Source organism: Poecilia reticulata, chromosome 18 (genome assembly GCF_904066995.2).
Source record: "Poecilia reticulata chromosome 18, P_reticulata-male-v2, whole genome shotgun sequence".
Taxonomy (NCBI): domain Eukaryota; kingdom Metazoa; phylum Chordata; class Actinopteri; order Cyprinodontiformes; family Poeciliidae; genus Poecilia; species Poecilia reticulata.
This window is the reverse complement of record NC_088847.1, coordinates 24,854,221-24,872,075: the sequence shown is the minus strand read 5'-3', so window position 1 is coordinate 24,872,075 and position 17,855 is coordinate 24,854,221. Positions and strand designations below refer to the sequence as shown.

Here is a 17,855-nt window from a genome sequence, read left to right as displayed (position 1 = left end):
ACTGACGTAGGTTATACGGAGGCCTCCAGGGGACATGGGGATTGTTTTTCTTTTGCGTTGCCTCGCAGTAATCTACTGATCAGTTCATGCGACATAATTGATACTCTAAGCCAGGGTGTCAAACTCCAGTCCTGAAGGGCCGCCGTCCTGCAGCTTTTAGATGCGCCACAGGTACAAAACACCTGAATCAAACGGCTTAATTACCTCCTTCTTGTGTAGGATGGTTCTCGACCTCGGGGGAGGAGGCGGAAGACGGCTGTCGTCAGAGGACCCGCTGAGATTGAAAGTTGGAGACGGACGCTGCAACACGGAAGAAGGAGGAGGATAATTTTGAACGAAAGATCAAAACCACACAAAAATTGGATGGTGGAAAAAGCGGTTCATGGCATAAACTGGTATGTGAATGGTCCGGATGGAAATGGAGATAAGTATTGAAGAAGAAGGGGAATATGAAGGGTGGACGCCAGTGGGAAGAGGGAGAGGAAGATTAATTTACATGACGGAAAGGAAGTCAGAGAAAGTCAAGGAAGTAAACGGGATCTAGAAGGAAGCAGTTCAGAGGAGGAGAGGGTAGTTGGGAGAAAAGTAGTGAATGAGAAATTTAAAGTAATTCTGAAACTTAAGAATGAGGAAGGGCAGGAGAAAATCAGCCCAATAGGGGTGTCAAAAGAAATTAAGAAGAAAATAGGAGAAGTCGAAATGGTAAAAATCTTGAGAGACGGAAGTCTGTTGACAGAATGTAAGGATATAGAGCAAAAGAATAAGTGCCTTCAAAGTGGACAACATTTGTAAAAGAGAAGTGATGGAGAAAAAATTGTTGGGAGAAAATAAAAAATAGAGGGGTGAAATATGGGATCCCCCTAGAGGAGGATCTGGAAAAACTTAAGAAAAATATAGTTGGAGCAAAGGTGGCCAATATGAAAAGGCTGTTAAAAACTGTGAACGGTGAGAGAGTGGGGAGTCAGTCAATCCTAGTGGAGTTTGAAGGTAAAGAGTTGCCAATGAATATAAAAATAGGATATATAAGTTTCAAAGTCAGTCCTTATGTACCTCCACCACTTCTGTGTTATAAATGCCAAAGATATGGACACATTGCGGCAGTTTGTAAAGGTAAGCAGAGATTTCTAAAATGTGGGGAAGATCATGAAGTTGAAGAATGTAAGGAAAATGTAGAGGAGAAATGTTGTAACTGTGGGGGAACCATAGGGTTACATACGGAGGATGTGAGGTAAGGAAGAGGGCTAAAGAAATGGTGCAAATTAAAACATCTAAAAATATAAGCTACGCTGAAGCTGTAAAAAGTGTGAAGGAGCAGGAAAAAAGAGAAGTTGAACAAATGGGGAGTCAAACAATTCAGCAACCCAAAATACTACCAGAAGATAAGGTCACTTATTCAGTGGAAACCTGGTTTTATTCATAGCTTGTCATCAACTGTACTGATCAAGATAAGCACAAAACCGAGAAGATTAAAATAATAGTGAGAGGAGCTGAAAAATTCTTGGGATTTAAGAAAGGTACATGGGAAGAAATAAATAAAAAACTAGAGGTGGATAAGAAGTTGGACGCAACAAGTGAAAGTAGTTTATGTTAATACTTCAATGGAACGCTAGGAGCCTGTTAGCCAATGGTCAGGAATTTAAAGGATATATTGACGAACTTCAAGTCCAACCAGATATAATTTGTGTACAAGAAACTTGGTTAAAACTAACCTTAGATTTTGTGAATGGAGGATATGTTGGTATAAGAAGAAAGAGAAGAGGGAGGAGGAATATTTACAATATCAGGTTATAGGAAAAGAACTAGAATTTATAGTAATTGAGGTATGGGTGCAGGAAAGTAAATTTAAATTTCTATAATCCATGTAAATCATTATCGGTTGAAGTAATGAAGGAATTATTAGATCATTTGGAAGGGAGAGTCATTTGGTGTGGGGATTTCAATGCAAAACATGCAACTGTGGGAAATAGTAATGATAAAAATGGACAGGTTATAGAAGGAGTGATGGAAACGAAAAATGTAGTTTGTATTAATGAGAGAAAGGGTACAAGAATGAATTTAAGAACAGGGATGGAATCAACTTTAGATCTAACAATAGCATCAAATGATATAGCTGGTATCTGTGGATGGTCGGTTGATAAAGAAACAACGGTAGGTAGTGATCATTATCCTATAACTACAAGGGTAGGAATGATTGGAAATAAGTATAAAAATAGAGGGGAAAGATTGAACTTTAATAAGGCAGATTGGAGTAATATATTGTGTGAAATATATTTAGAAAAGGTAGATTTTAATATGAATATAAACGAAGTGAATGCAAGTATCTGAAAGATAATTACAGATGCAGCTGAAAATTCTATTAAGAAGTCAGGGAGTATTAATGATAAGAAAAGGTGCCATGGTGGACAAGTGAGGGTAAGGAAGCAATTAAATTAAGAAATAAAGCCTTTAAGGTATTAAAACTTAACCCAATTTATATGAACTTAATTGATTATAAAAGGAAGCAAGCAGTAGTTAGGGATAAATTAAAAGTAGATAAATGAAAAAGACAAATTGAGAAATTGATAATATGAAACATAAATAAATGAAAAATTGGGTTAATGAAAAAGCTAAATTATATATTTAACAATTTTTTTTATTTATTTCACTCTTATTTATTTATTTAATTTTGGCTGAAACGGCTCTCCATACCCAACTACCCTCTCCTCCTCTGAACTGCTTCCTTCTAGATCCCGTTTACTTCCTTGACTTTCTCTGACTTCCTTTCCGTCATGTAAATTAATCTTCCTCTCCCTCTTCCCACTGGCGTCCACCCTTCATATTCCCCTTCTTCTTCAATACTTATCTCCATTTCCATCCGGACCATTCACATACCAGTTTATGCCATGAACCGCTTTTTCCACCATCCAATTTTTGTGTGGTTTTGATCTTTCGTTCAAAATTATCCTCCTCCTTCTTCCGTGTTGCAGCGTCCGTCTCCAACTTTCAATCTCAGCGGGTCCTCTGACGACAGCCGTCTTCCGCCTCCTCCCCCGAGGTCGAGAACCATCCTACACAAGAAGGAGGTAATTAAGCCGTTTGATTCAGGTGTTTTGTACCTGTGGCGCATCTAAAAGCTGCAGGACGGCGGCCCTTCAGGACTGGAGTTTGACACCCTGGCTTAGAGTATCAATTATGTCGCATGAACTGATCAGTAGATTACTGCGAGGCAACGCAAAAGAAAAACAATCCCCATGTCCCCTGGAGGCCTCCGTATAACCCACGTCAGTCCATGACCCACGTGACTTCCGCATTTCACTCCATATACCGTTACAGCTAATACCGTAAATGTTATAGAAATGGTTTCATTAATGATCACTTTGTTCTGGACTCTGTGTATCAGCTCAGTTTCTGCTGAAGGTGAGTTTTAATCCGCCTTCATTCGAACTAACGATTCTCAGAATCTGTTAGTTTAAAGTCAAAAGACGAGCAGGAAACTCCCGGATGATCAGCGATGGGTTTAATAGTTAGCTAGCAGTTGGACGCACATAGAGTAGAGAAACACTTTTAACAATAATAACGCATGATGATCACTAGTACAGATATTTATTATTTTTACAAACATTAAGGTTCAACTGGTTGAGACTTTAAGCCGTTATCTCTGACTTCCTGGTAAAGGAGGCGGAGCTTCTGGGAAAATATCGGGTTGATCCAAACTTTACACAAAATAAAAGTGTTTTCACCAACTGTAATTATAAGTTTATATCCTTTAATTAAAGCTTGGAGACGATGTGGACGGTTCAGTGAAACAGTTTATCAGTCAGTAGATCCTCATCAGAGGTTTATGGACATGATCAGATCCACACCAGGCTGGAGTCAAGAACCTGACTGATAAACTAAAACACACTCTGGTTCTGATCCGGTGTTACAGACCAACTGGCAACGCAGATGTTTGTAAAGGATAGGTGGCTGAGTGGATGCCTGGTTAAAATGCTGCTAACTTAACAAAACCGTTTACAGAACGCCGCTATAAATACGACTTAAAGAATGTATTGATGTTGCCACAGATTAAAATGCGAGCTTTTAAAAGTCCAGATCATCTGAAGTACTAAAACCTGTTCTAGTAGACAGGTGACGTAAAGTGAGCCATCTTGTTCACAGGGAGGCGTCCTCACTTCCTGTTTCTGACCAATCAGCTGTTGTCTGATTGGCAGTGGTGGAGAAAGTACTCAAAAAATTTACTTAAGTAAAAGTCAAAGTACCACATTAACATTTTACTTAAGTAAAAGTAAAAAAGTACTGGCTTTTAAAAATACTTAAGTATTAAAAGTAAAAGTACTTGCTAATGCATTGCCTAATCACTAATATCATTAAGTGTACTGATATGCCACAGATAAAGCATGTTTTTATTGAGTTTACTCTGTAACATAGTTTAGACTTAGATATGTGATTCTATGCATCATAATTTCAGGGATGGAAACATCTCGTCTCCTGTCCTAACATAACATGAACTTCACTTTTTTTGCCACACATTTATTTTGAAAGAAATCCAACTGGCAGAGGAGGACATGGAACCAAGGAGCCTCGTAGCAGAGTTGTAGTCTAGACCACTGAACCCAAGACCAAATCAAAACCAGCACCCTGCGCTACATGACAATAACATTAAATTTACCTATCAAAACTGCTTCTCAAATTGATCTGAAAGATTCACTTTCCCATAAAAACACCTGGATATGAAATACTTAGAGCTGAAATATATTTAACCAGTATCAATTCAAACTCACTTCATTCTGTTTTGCTTTCATCTCTGTGTTACAATACACAGAGGTCTCCTGCCATCCCTAAAGAAATAACACCCTGTGCGGTTGTCCATATTGCCAATGTCAGAAATAATAATTGTCTGCACCATTACACATAGCAATTAACAACTCTCAGCTATGAACACTGTCCAAGGCCCAATAAGCAACAAGTAACCAGCAGGAGGAGCACCGTGACTGTTCTCATCCTCCCTCCTGCTGCAACGTCTGCCACCATGACAGGAGATGAAAACAAAGAGCAATGAGCATGCTCTGCGTACCTACGTTCTTGTTTTATTTATTCGCCAATTAAATATAAAATAAAATAGCTACTGCAGTGTACGCAGAGCATTACAAGAACAAAGAATGGCTCTCAGTAAGGCTTCAGCACTATAGGACTTGGTTAAGATCCGTCCAGAAGAATCGGATTGTCCATGAATGTCATATTACTATATTGCACTTTGGTCACAGCGTTGTCCCATATCTGCGACATGTCAGTCATCGCAGATGCAACATGTGTCTCAGTCAATACAGCTAGCTTTGCTAGCATCACGTCCATGGAGCTTACCTGTCTTAAAGCTTTCCTTCCAAGTGACGTTAAAAATTGGACAAAGTCCCACCGTCTGTGAAAGCGAAGCGCTGCTGATTGTACATGTCGCCATATCTTATGATTTATGCAGCGCTTCTGTACTATTATATTACTGACGCTCAGAGGAAACCACTGCGCATGTCTGGAGCTCCGCAGCGAGTAAAGGTGGAGCCGATGGGTGACAACAGACACCAAGTCACGTTATTGCTGGGATTTTACGGCGCCACCTTAAATCCCTGAACTTCACATTTTAACGGGAAATAAAAACACAATGCGACTTGGATGTAACGAGTAACGAGACAGTTTGTAGAAATGTAGTGAAGTAGAAAGTACAGATACTTACTGTAAAATGTAGTGGAGTAAAAGTAGAAAGTATCCATTATTAAATCTACTTAAGTACAGATACACGAAAATTGTACTTAAGTACAGTAACGACGTACTTGTACTTCGTTACTTCCCACCACTGGTGATTGGTCAGAAGTTTATTTGTATACAGAAATTAACTCAGACAGCAATGTTGATATTTCTCTTCCACTAGTCCGCTTCCACTTTTTTCTGTATATTCAAGAGGTAAAATACTTTTCAGTAGCATTAATCTAAATATGTATATTTGTACAATTTTCTCTAATAATTAGACCATCATATGGCTAAAAACCCTTGGATGGAAATGTTGTCGTTGTCTACGTAGGAAATGATAATCTTCATTTCATCTTCATGATTATTTCATTAAAAACCAAACAGAGCATGCAGGAAGCAGGAGGGTTGATCTATACCAGCTGATCTATTCTATGTAGAGACCAGATCAGGTTTTTCCTGCTGATACCGATCACCCATGAGGGCCGATCACTGATACCGATCACATAATTATTATTATTATTTTTTTTAATCATAAACACTACCGGTTACATTATGTGGAAAAAGGAACCATGAATTCACCTTAATTTAGACAAAAACTTGTTTTTAATAACTTTTTCCAAGAAGAAAACTAAACAAAACAGGCATTGTGCAAATTGTCCTGCTATCAGTAAAACTATCTTTAACAGACTGATAACATATGGAGGCTCTGAAGAGGCTAAATAATGCAAAGAGCCAAAATAAAACCTCTCAACATTGCCAAAAAATTCAAGTATAAAACTTAACATTCAAAGGCAAATACAGGATCCATTACAATAAACAATCCAGAGTTACTGAATGAAAACTTCCTGTTAGCATGGCGGCTAGCTGATTACTGCTAGTTCTGATTGGCTGTTTCTGACTGAGCGGAGTAATTATGCAGAGCAGGGAGGAGATCGATTATTTTTTAGAGATTATCTGTCTCATGTTAGGACAGCAAAAGTTTTAATACGTATGTAAAATGTATTTTTTAGGTTAGATGCTGCAGCTTTAAGCAGAGGTTCGGTGTGAGAGTCACTACCAGGTGGAGCAGAAGCGGCGCTCCGTCTGTGAAATATTACTACCTGTAGCGTAGCAGCGGTTCAACAGCGAGAGCAGAACCAGCGTCTGACATCGCAGCTCCAAGACTTAAATCATTTTATTTGTTTAGCTTTCTGACCGTCATGCTAATCCGGGTGTTTGTAGCTGTGCTGCTTTACCTGCTATCTGATCCTCCATATGTCTTTTTACTGCAGTGTTTACTCTGTGTTTGGTGCTGGAAGACCTTTGACCTCTCAGTCTGACCTCTAACCTTTTCCTCCTGCCCAGCTCTGACCAGACCCACCAGTTAACCATCCTGGATGAACCAGTTCAGTGTCTCCATAATGATTAACCTCAAACAGCCGTTTGCCGTCACATGATCCTGTTTGCCTCTGAACCACTGAGACGTTTGTTCACAGGAATCCATGAAACGTCCAAACTAGAACCTGAGAAACAGGAAGGGAGAGGAAACTTACAGCCAAGGTGGCCGTGACCTCTGGCTGTCTGAGGGCAAAGGTCACAGTCACCTTGGAAAAGATTAACCCCATCAAACCTGAACCTGGTGGTTTCACAGCCTGAGTCATTAAATCATTCACAAATCATTGGCTTTCTACTTGTATAGTGAAAGTTTCAAATACCATCCCAGTCCCTGAGAGGCCAGAGTAAGTTGTTCCATTGATCTGCACCATGTAGAGTTCATGGAGAGGATCTCTGTTGATCATGTGTCTCTGAGCTGCATCAGCATCCATATAAACAGGCAGAGCTAATTTAAATGCTACGCTAACACTGATGAATCAGCAGCCAAGCAGAAACGCTGTTAGTGTTTATTAACTTCAGTTGAGTTTTTAACTGCATCTAAAAGCTCATATCGATCAAAAGGTTCTGCAGTATTAACACTAACATCATCCTCAGTCTGTTCACTTCAGATCTCCAGCAGTCTGACTTCTGTCATCTGCAGAAATACTCAGATGAGTCTCCAGCAGATTCACAAAGAGGCTGAGGACACTGTAAAACATTTGAGCTGCATTTAGTTGTGTCTACTATCTTCTATTCTTTAAGTAAAAAAAATTAGCTAGTTTTAAATTTTGAACCTAAAAATTAGTTTGTGAAAGATAAACTTACAGCAGTAAGTTGTGTTAGCTTTTATTAATTTAGTAAAACCTCCAAGAGTTGAATAAACAGAGTTTTTATGTTAGCACTTAAAAACTGAGGCAAGAAAAAGACAGGAGTAGAAACTATTTCCCAGAATGCTTAGCGGCATGTTTCTGTATCCTGAGATGGAAGAGTTACATTGATCTGACTGTGTTATTCAGGCAAATGTTCATTTTAATGCTACAGTTTCTAAAGCTTGAGGATAAAGTCCTGATTACACTGAATCTGCTCCAGCAGAATTCATTGTGATATTTAATAAAATTCATCATCAGATCAGAATTTTTTTCATGCAGTTTGAAACAAGAATTTAAATTATTCTAAAGTATAAGTTATTATTTCAGCTTGATGTTCTGAGTGAAAATAATGGAGCAATGTGGCTCTTTAACTGGGTGATAAGGCTGCACCAATTGCAGTTTTATGGCTGATTACCGATCTTTTAAAAGCTTAACAAGCTTAACCTGCCAATTTTTTTTTTTTTTTTTGTCTGAACTGTTGCTCAATATAGCAACATTTCAGACTCGGCAACAGAAAGTTGTTGAGTTGGCAACAGTGGGCTCACTGTTGTTAACTGTAAGCATGCAGACATGACTTGGTGGGCCGGTCTGTCAGTCAAACGTTTCTCACCGGAGCGTAAAAGAGGACGGTGGTTGATTCTTAGACCTTTGCCAAGATAGAGAAGATCGGTGGATAAGATCAGCTTCATATGTAAAAATCAGCCGATCTCCCAAAATTAAGTGAGTCGGCACCAAGAAATTGGTGCACCCCTACTAGGTGAGGACAGTTTTTTCTTGCATGTTATGAAATAATTATTTGGTTTAAATTGCAGCATTAAGTTAAAACTCACAAATCAAGATTAATGAACCTAAAACCAATGTTTAGACATTTTGTCTCTTGTTGTTAAATAAACTTCATAAACTTTAAATTCTGAGTTAAAACTATTTTCTTGTTGATATATTTTCAAGGCAGCAGGTGGACTTTGATTTTCTAGCTAATCCACCTTCAGAAGTTTTACAGAGGGAATCAGATTTAAGGTGAGGAAGCCCAGACTGAGCTGGAAGTGAGATTTTGAGTGGAGTTGCACAGGAAGGCAACGGCCAGGCTTGGTTGGGATTTCTCAAACATGTACAAAAAAATTAAAACAACACATTGTAGCATTACAATAACATGATATAAAGCTAAAAATATTGATTTTACATAACTACCCCTTTAAGAGTTGTATATTTGACTTTTTGTTGAATGTTTGAAAAGAACAGAGAGCTGCAGTTTGTGGTTGTAATGCTTCAAAATATGAAAAAGTCACAACAAGTGCCCTCCGCACTTATCAGCTTCCCTCTGTGAGTGCAGGCAGGTATTTTGTGGCTGTTTTATAAAGTTATTTGTCTGGCTGAGGAGGTAGAGGTTTGTCCTGTAACTGGTGGGTTTCTGGTTTGAATCCCAGCTCTGTTCATCTCAGTCATGTTGCCATTGTGTCCTTGGAAAAATTAACCACCTGGTGGTGGTTGACCAGCAGCCTTGTGGCTACAATGTAGCTTTACCACCATCAGTGTGTGAATGTGTGTGTGACTGAATCTAGTGTGAAGCCCTTTGTAGTACTTGGAGTTAATGAAATGTAATGAAAGTAAAAGTATTTTTTTATTTATTAAAATGATGCAAACCTTGAATTACAAACTTGATTTAATCTTTTGATTCATTCTGATTAGTTTTTGTTTTCTTCACATTTTTTCTATGCAAAAATGTTATCCTGAACCTTAACCTGATAGAAGTACACAGTTCCACTTTGACCTTTAACCTCCCTGCTCTGTTTTCTCTCCTACAGATGAACCAAAGGTCACAGCTAAACCTGGAGAAGACGTCATTCTGCCATGTAGATCTGCTGAGAACAAACCTGTCATCGTTGTACAGTGGAGGAGAACTGATCTGGGGTCACAATATGTTCTTCTGTACAGAGACGAGCAACTTGATCCTGGTAACCAGCATCCATCTTACAGGAACCGGGTCAATCTGCAAGACAGACAGATGAAGGATGGAAACGTGTCTTTGGTTCTGAAAGAAGTAGCAACTAATGATGCTGGAAGATATGAATGTCGAGTCCAGAATGAAGGAAGTCTTGATACAAAACTGATCGGCATCATCCAGCTGGAAGTCCTTCCTCCAGGTGAGTGTTGGTCTATAATGCTTTAATACAATAGCGTTATAGATCTGCTGTTATTTGATCAGCCTTCAGACCTCTCAGTTTCTGGTTCTGGTTCTGGTCTGCATTCAGAACCAGAACCAAACACAGAGCAGCAGCATTCAGCTTCTATGCAGCACAGATCTGCAGCAAACTTCCAGAAAATAATTTATATTGCTGCACAGTAATATCAAATGTACATCATTAGACAAACTAATTATGAATATTAAGGTTCTAAGAAATGTGCATCTAATTTAAACAATAAACTAACTGTTGTATGTTTGTGCCGAAAACTGGCAAGAAGAATCAGAAAACTGAAAATAACAGAAATGATGTAAACAATGTTCTTGATTTGCTAAAAACCAAAACAAACCGAGCTCCCAGCAGCTGATAGATTCTGATGGTTGTAGAGTCTATTAGCTGCTGGGAGGAAGGATCTGCTGTAAAGCTGCTATGTGCATTTAGGATAGAGCAGGTTGTAGGAGCTCTGACCTTTAACCTCTGTTGTTTTTTCTCCCGCAGATGAGAGCAACATCACGGCTAAACCTGGAGAAGACGTCATTCTGCCATGTAGAGCTGCTGGCAGTACTGCTGTTATTGCTGTGGAGTGGAGAAGAGCTGATCTGGGCTCAGGATATGTTCTTTGGTACAGAGACGGTCAAATTAATCCAGGAAACCAGAACCTGTCTTATCAGAACCGGGTGGATCTGCTGGACAGACAGATGAAGGACAGAGACGTGTCTCTGGTTCTGAAGAACCTGATGACTAACGATACGGGACTATATCAGTGTCTAGTCCAGAACGAAAGAAGTTCTGATAAAAAACTGATCAGCATCGTCCAGCTGAATGTTCTTCCTCCAGGTGAGTGTTGGTCTCTGGATCAGAACCAGAAGTTTCCTGGTTCTGGATCTCAGATCAGATGTTGATGATCCATCCATCCATCCATCCATTTTCTTCCGCTTATCCGGGGTCGGGTCGCGGGGGCAGCAGCTTCAGAAGGGAGGCCCAGACTTCCCTCTCCCCAGCCACTTCTTCCAGCTCCTCCGGGGGAATCCCAAGGCGTTCCCAGGCCAGCCGAGAGACATAGTCCCTCCAGCGTGTCCTGGGTCTTCCCCGAGGCCTCCTCCCGGTGGGACGTGCCCGGAACACCTCACCAGGGAGGCGTCCAGGAGGCATCCTTACCAGATGCCCGAGCCTCAACTGGCTCCTCTCGACGTGGAGGAGCAGCGGCTCTACTCTTGAGTCCCTCCCGGATGACCGAGCTTCTCACCCTATCTCTAAGGGAGAGCCCAGCCACCCTGCGGAGGAAACCCATTTCGGCCGCTTGTACCCGTGATCTCGTTCTTTCGGTCATGACCCAAAGCTCATGACCATAGATGAGGGTGGGAACGTAGATCGACCGGTAAATCGAGAGCTTCGCTTTTTGGCTCAGCTCTCTCTTCACCACGACGGACCGGTACAGCGCCCGCTTCACAGTAGACGCTGCCCCAATCCGCCTGTCGATCTCCCTTCTTCCCTCATTCGTGAACAAGATCCCCAGATACTTAAAGTCCTCCACTTGAGGCAGGACGACCCCCCTGACCCGGAGAAGGCACTCTACCCTTTTCCGGCTCAAGACCATGGCCTCGGATTTGGAGGCACTGAGCCTCATCCCGGCCGCTTCACACTCGGCTGCGAACCGCTCCAGTGAGAGCTGCAGATCACGATCTGATGAAGCCAACAGGACCACATCATCCGCAAAAAGCAGAGATGCGATCCTAAGGCCACCAAAACGGATCAACACCTCGGCTGCGCCTAGAAATTCTGTCCATAAAAGTAATGAACAGAATCGGTGACAAAGGGCAGCCTTGGCGGAGTCCAACTCTCACCGGAAACGAGCCCGACTTACTGCCGGCAATGCGGACCAGACTCTGACACCGGTCATACAGGGACCTGACAGCCCGTATCAAAGGGCCCGGTACCCCATACTCCCGGAGTACCCCCCACAGGGCCCCCCGAGGGACACGGTCGAACGCCTTCTCCAAGTCCACAAAACACATGTAGACTGGTTGGGCGAACTCCCAGAACCCTCCAGGACCCCGCTGAGGGTGTAGAGCTGGTCCAGTGTTCCACGACCAGGACGAAAACCACACTGCTCTTCCTGAATCCGAGGTTCGACTATCCGACGGACCCTCCTCTCCAGGACCCCTGAATAGACCTTACCAGGGAGGCTTAAGAGTGTGATCCCCCTGTAATTGGAGCACACCCTCCGGTCCCCCTTTTTAAACAGGGGGACCACCACCCCAGTCTGCCAGTCCAGGGGAACTGCCCCCGATGTCCATGCGATATTGCAGAGTCGCGTTAGCCAACACAACCCCGCAACATCCAGAGCCTTAAGGAACTCCGGGCGGATCTCATCCACCCCCGGGGCCCTGCCACCGAGGAGCTTTTTGACCACCTCGGCGACCTCGTCCCCAGAGATTGGAGAGCCCAGCCCAGAGTCCCCATGCTCAGCTTCCTCAACAGAAGGCATGTTGGTGGGATTGAGGAGGTCTTCGAAGTATTCCGCCCACCGGCCCACAACGTCCCGAGTTGAGGTCAGCAGCGCACCATCCCCACTATAAACAGTGTTGGTGCTGCACTGCTTCCCCCTCCTGAGACGCCGGATGGTGGACCAGAATCGCCTCGAAGCCGTACGGAAGTCTGTCTCCATGGCCTCTCCAAACTCCTCCCACGCCCGAGTTTTTGCCTCAGCGACAACCCGAGCCGCATGCCGTTTCGCCCGCCGGTACCTATCAGCTGCTTCTGGAGTCCCACAGGCCAAAAAGGCCCGGTAGGACTCCTTCTTCAGCTTGACAGCATCCCTCACCGAAGGTGTCCACCAACGGGTTCGAGGGTTGCCGCCGCGACAGGCACCAACACCTTGCGGCCGCAGCTCCGATAGGCCGCCTCGGCAATGGAGGTACGGAACATGGTCCACTCAGACTCAATGTCCCCCACCTCCCCCGGAACGTGTTCGAAGTTCTGCCGGAGATGAGAGTTGAAGCTCCGTCTCACAGGGGACTCCGCCAGACGTTCCCAGCAGACCCTCACTACACGTTTGGGCCTGCCAGGTCTGACCGGCTTCCTCCCCCACCACCGGAGCCAACTCGTCACCAGGTAGTGGTCAGTGGACAGCTCCGCACCTCTCTTCACCCGAGTGTCCAAGACATACGGCCGCAAATCCGATGAGACGATGACAAAGTCAATCATCGAACTGCGGCCTTAGGGCGTCCTGGTGCAAGTGGCACATATGGACGCCTTATGCTGAACATGGTGTTCGTGATGGACAATCCGTGACGAGCACAGAAGTCCAACAACGAACACCGCTTGGGTTCAGTCGGGGGGCGTTCCGTCCAACCACGCCTCTCCAGGTCTCACTGTCATTGCCCAGTGAGCGTTGAAGTCTCCCAGTAGAACAAGGGAGTCCCAGGAGGGGCACTCTCCAGTACCCCCTCTAAGGACTCCAAGAAGGGTGGGTAATCTGAACTGCCGTTCGGCCCGTAAGCACAAACAACAGTCAGAACCCGTCCCCCCACCCGTAGGTGGAGGGAGGCTACCCTCTCGTTCACCGGGGTGAACCCCAACGTACAGGCGCCCAAATGGGGGGCAACAAGTATGCCCACTCCAGCCCGGCGCCTCTCACCGTGGGCAACTCCAGAGTGGAAGTACGTCCAGCCCCTCTCAAGGAGACTGGTTCCAGAACCAGAGCCATGCGTCGAGGTGAGGCCGACTATTTCTAGCCGGAACCTCTCAGCCTCGCACACTAGCTCCGGCTCCTTCCCCACCAGAGAGGTGACGTTCCACGTCCCGAGAGCTTCTGCAGCCGAGGATCAGACCGCCAGGGTCCCCTCCCTTGGCTGCCGCCCATAGCACAATGCACCCGACCCCTTTGGCCCCTCCGACAGGTGGTGAGCCCATCGGCAGGGGGACCCACGTCTCCTCTTCGGGCTGAGCCCGGCCGGCTCCGTGGTAAAGCCCGGCCACCAGGCGCTCGCCATCGTGCCCCACCTCCAGGCCTGGCTCCAGAGTGGGGCCCCGGTGACCCGCGTCCGGGCGAGGGAAAACGCAGTCCAAAGTTCGTATTCATAGGGGTCTTCGGGCTGCACTTTGTTGGTTCCTCACCTAGGACCTGTCTGCCTTGGGTGACCCTACCAGGGGCATAAAGCCCCAGACAGCATAGCTCCTAGGATCATTGGGACACTCAAACCCCTCCACCACGATAAGGTGGCAGCAAGGAGAGGGATGTTGATGATGAGCTCTAAAATTTTTGGTAATTTATAAATCACTGATGATTTAGCACCACTAAAACATTGAAGATCTGCTGAGCAGAGTAGAAAACTGCTGGACTGAGAGCTGATGATGTGGACAGCAGTTTCTCCAAATACTTACAATCAGAATTATTATCACCTCACTGATGAAATCACAAATCTCCATTTCCGTGGAAATGACCAAAATGGAACTGTTCATGCTTCCAAAAGAACAAAGTCTTCTTCCCCAACTTTCAGTAGATTTGTTGATGTGCTGAAAACCTGACTGAAACAATCTCTTTTTATTTCAGACAAATCTGACCAATTATTGAACTTTACAGCCAAACCAGTAATCAGTCGTTATAATTCTAACCCTATATAGCATCTCTGGTTAGCTGGGCCAGTGGCACCTGAAACCTGGACTTCTCTGACACATGAGAGGAATCAAATTCATTACTCCAAAAAAAAAAATAGATAAATTAGTCTGGACATCAGAAAGGGAGAAGGTATTCATCAGGAGGGTTCATTGGGTTCAGGGTTTCTGTCCAAGAAAAACATCCATTACTGAATTGATGGCAAATCAATGGATGACTGAAGTTTGGCCATGAACCTTTGAAACATAGTGATCTCTGGCAGTCTTTTGGTCTGATGAGAGTGAACCTGAACTCTTTGGGTGCAGAGCAGTGACGTGCGGTCAGGTATTATTAATATTAATAATAAAATAATACTGAGTGCAAAGTAGAATTCAGGCTCGCAAAAGAAAAACAATCAGAGCTTAAATTAGAATACAAAGAACCAGGCAGGAACAATTATGTTTCACAAGACACCCAAACAAAAAGGCAAACTGCTCAGATCAAATCACAGCTGCCATTCATTGACAGCAGAGCAGGATTTAATTAGAGGCTCTTCTGTGATTGGATGAGCTGGGGATGAATCGTCCAACCACGATACAGAGGATGTCCAATGAGGGGAGTCAGTGGAGGCCAACTAAAAATGCCTCCAGCTATAATACTAGTGAAGACCTAGAGGTCAAAATATTGACCATTAATATCAGAAGACTATAGTTTCACTTGTCTTGTTACAATTCAGCACATTAAGACAATTTACTGGTCAAACTTTGAAGCAATAGCAGGATGAAGTGCTTATGGTCATTTCATGAAATATGAAGAGATTTGTGTCATTTCATCAGGGGTGCTAATGCTAACATTATGACCTTAATGCATCACCTACCTGAGGATCATACTCTAATCATAATCTGGTTTGTTCTGCAGGAGGTGAAGATGGAGGAAACAGGAAAGCTGGTGACCAAGATGGATCTGTTGAATAATAGTTGTTTTGATCTCAGTTGTTCTTGCTGCTGCTGTTCTTGTGTGTTTTATTCTAATCTGTAGAAAAAACAAGCTTGCTTTAGGAAGGAACATCAGATCCTCCAGTTCATCTGTAGATCTATGTACAATTGATCAACTTCTATAATCAATCATGACAGATTATTATGAAAATAGCCTTACCTGTAAAGCAATTATGGTCTATAGCTTAAATCTTAAATTTTCATTGCATTTCCTTTTTATTAATTTAATCTCAATAATCAATTTTCAAATCAAATTTTCATCAGGGTGTGCTGCATGAAGCTGATCTCATTTTAACATATCAGGTATTTATCTTCTATTTATAATTTACAATCTGTTCCCAATGATCTGCCCTGTCCTGTCTGAGGACAGTTTGGCCATGAACCTTTGAAACATGTTCTGGTTTATGTTTTTTTTATCAGTTTTTATTTGATTTTTATTCTGTTTTTTAAACATTATATTGATATAGGACTTTTGTGTGCGTTATGTTTTAATGTGAATTTTTGTTTTAACTTATTTAACTGCAGAGCAGCTCAGTCCTGTTCCAGTTGTTAATTTTTTATAAAAGAAATCACACTGGGTTGGGATTTTAGCCTTAAAGTGTTTTAAACGTCTGTATTTTCTCTGAGTGGAAGTGATCAGGTCACTCAGGACACGTGTTGGTACCTGATGGACTGAGTCTAAAATACTGAGTCGGATATGAAGAACAATCGGATCAATGCCTAATGAAGTATTTTGTTTCTTTTTGGTCTTTTCTGTTTTAGATTTGTGTTAATTCAAAGTAAAGCAGTGTTTTTACATCAGTTTTTTTTTTTACTCAACATGTTTTTACACACAGTGTTTAGGTTTACTGTTCTCCATCAGTTTGTTGCTTTATTGTTTCATTTCCAATTAACTTATACATCTTTGAACATCATTGTAAATATTATAACATGGTTAATAATCAGTAAAGGCTGTTTACCTTCATTACTCTGCTTCCTGCATGACTCGCATTTAACCAAATGTTTTAATCTTCTCTGAGTGGATCTGCTGTAAAGTCAGCTCATAAAATAACTCACAAACTCCCAGGTTGTTTCAGGTGAATCTTCAGAAAAACTGACTTAGACTATCTTTCTAAACAGAAAAACTGATTATCTGTTTGTGAACTGATTCTAAATCAGTTCATAAGATGTTTCACTGTTTCAGTATTGTTGTTGTTCCTGAATACCGACTGTTAGCAGGTCTGAAGGAGTTGTTGGCCTGAAGATCTTTACTGTTTGTTTATATGGATCCCAATTAGCTGTTGCTATGACAACGGCTTCTCTTCCTGGGCTCCACATAATAAAAATAAAGTAACTGATTTCTCCAGACTGACTGATCTGCTGTTAATCATGAATTTTTATTGTTTGTGTTGCTGATCTTTTGAGAGGAAAGTTAATGTTTTCTACTGAATCACCTCAATCTTTTTCTTACCCAGTCAATTTTATTTTCTTGAATTTGTATCTTGTATAATGTTCTAAATCTGATGCCTTATTCTAGAGTTTGGCTGTTCCTGTGTTTGCTTGATTTGAATCTTCTGATTAAAGTTTTATTATAATAAACAGCAGTTTGTTAATTACTGAATGGTGTGATCACATCCCTGTTTCATTAGGGTGAGTGAATTAGCTCCATGTAGCTCAGCTCCTGCATTTCTTGCATATGTAAAAGGATTCATAGTTTTACTTCAGTAAATGGTAGATTTGGAGTAATGTGACCATTAGTATTGGTTAATAACAAAAGAACATTTGTAAAATTTTGCATTTCTGTGACAAGTTGTTTCATTCTCAAATATCTGAATGAATTGGTTTAGAGACTGGAATCAGAGACGGGGTTCTGTAGGGATACCGGGCCCAGGAGTGAAACCAGCCTTCCATCTGTGGAACTTCTTCTGGTCATTCTGAATGATCCTGCTATCCCAAATCAAAAGGGAAATAAAGTCTCTGCAGTGGGTCCAGAATCTATTCTTGGTGGGAAAACCCCATATTGTTTCACAATGAGGTTGAGAAATATATATTTCTCATATTTAGTCGATTTCATTTGGAGTGGTATATGTTTTTAAAAAATACATATTAATAAAAATTCATAAAACAATTATTTCGGCACAATTATTTTGTTTTTTGTCTTATT

At 42.3% G+C, this 17,855-nt stretch overlaps 1 protein-coding gene across 1 annotated transcript in view; it reads left to right on the top strand.

The window, feature by feature from the left end:
* The window catches only part of LOC103460288 (uncharacterized), a 71,839-nt gene that overhangs the window by 31,717 nt on the left and 22,267 nt on the right, over positions 1-17,855 (top strand). The window lies entirely within an intron of this gene.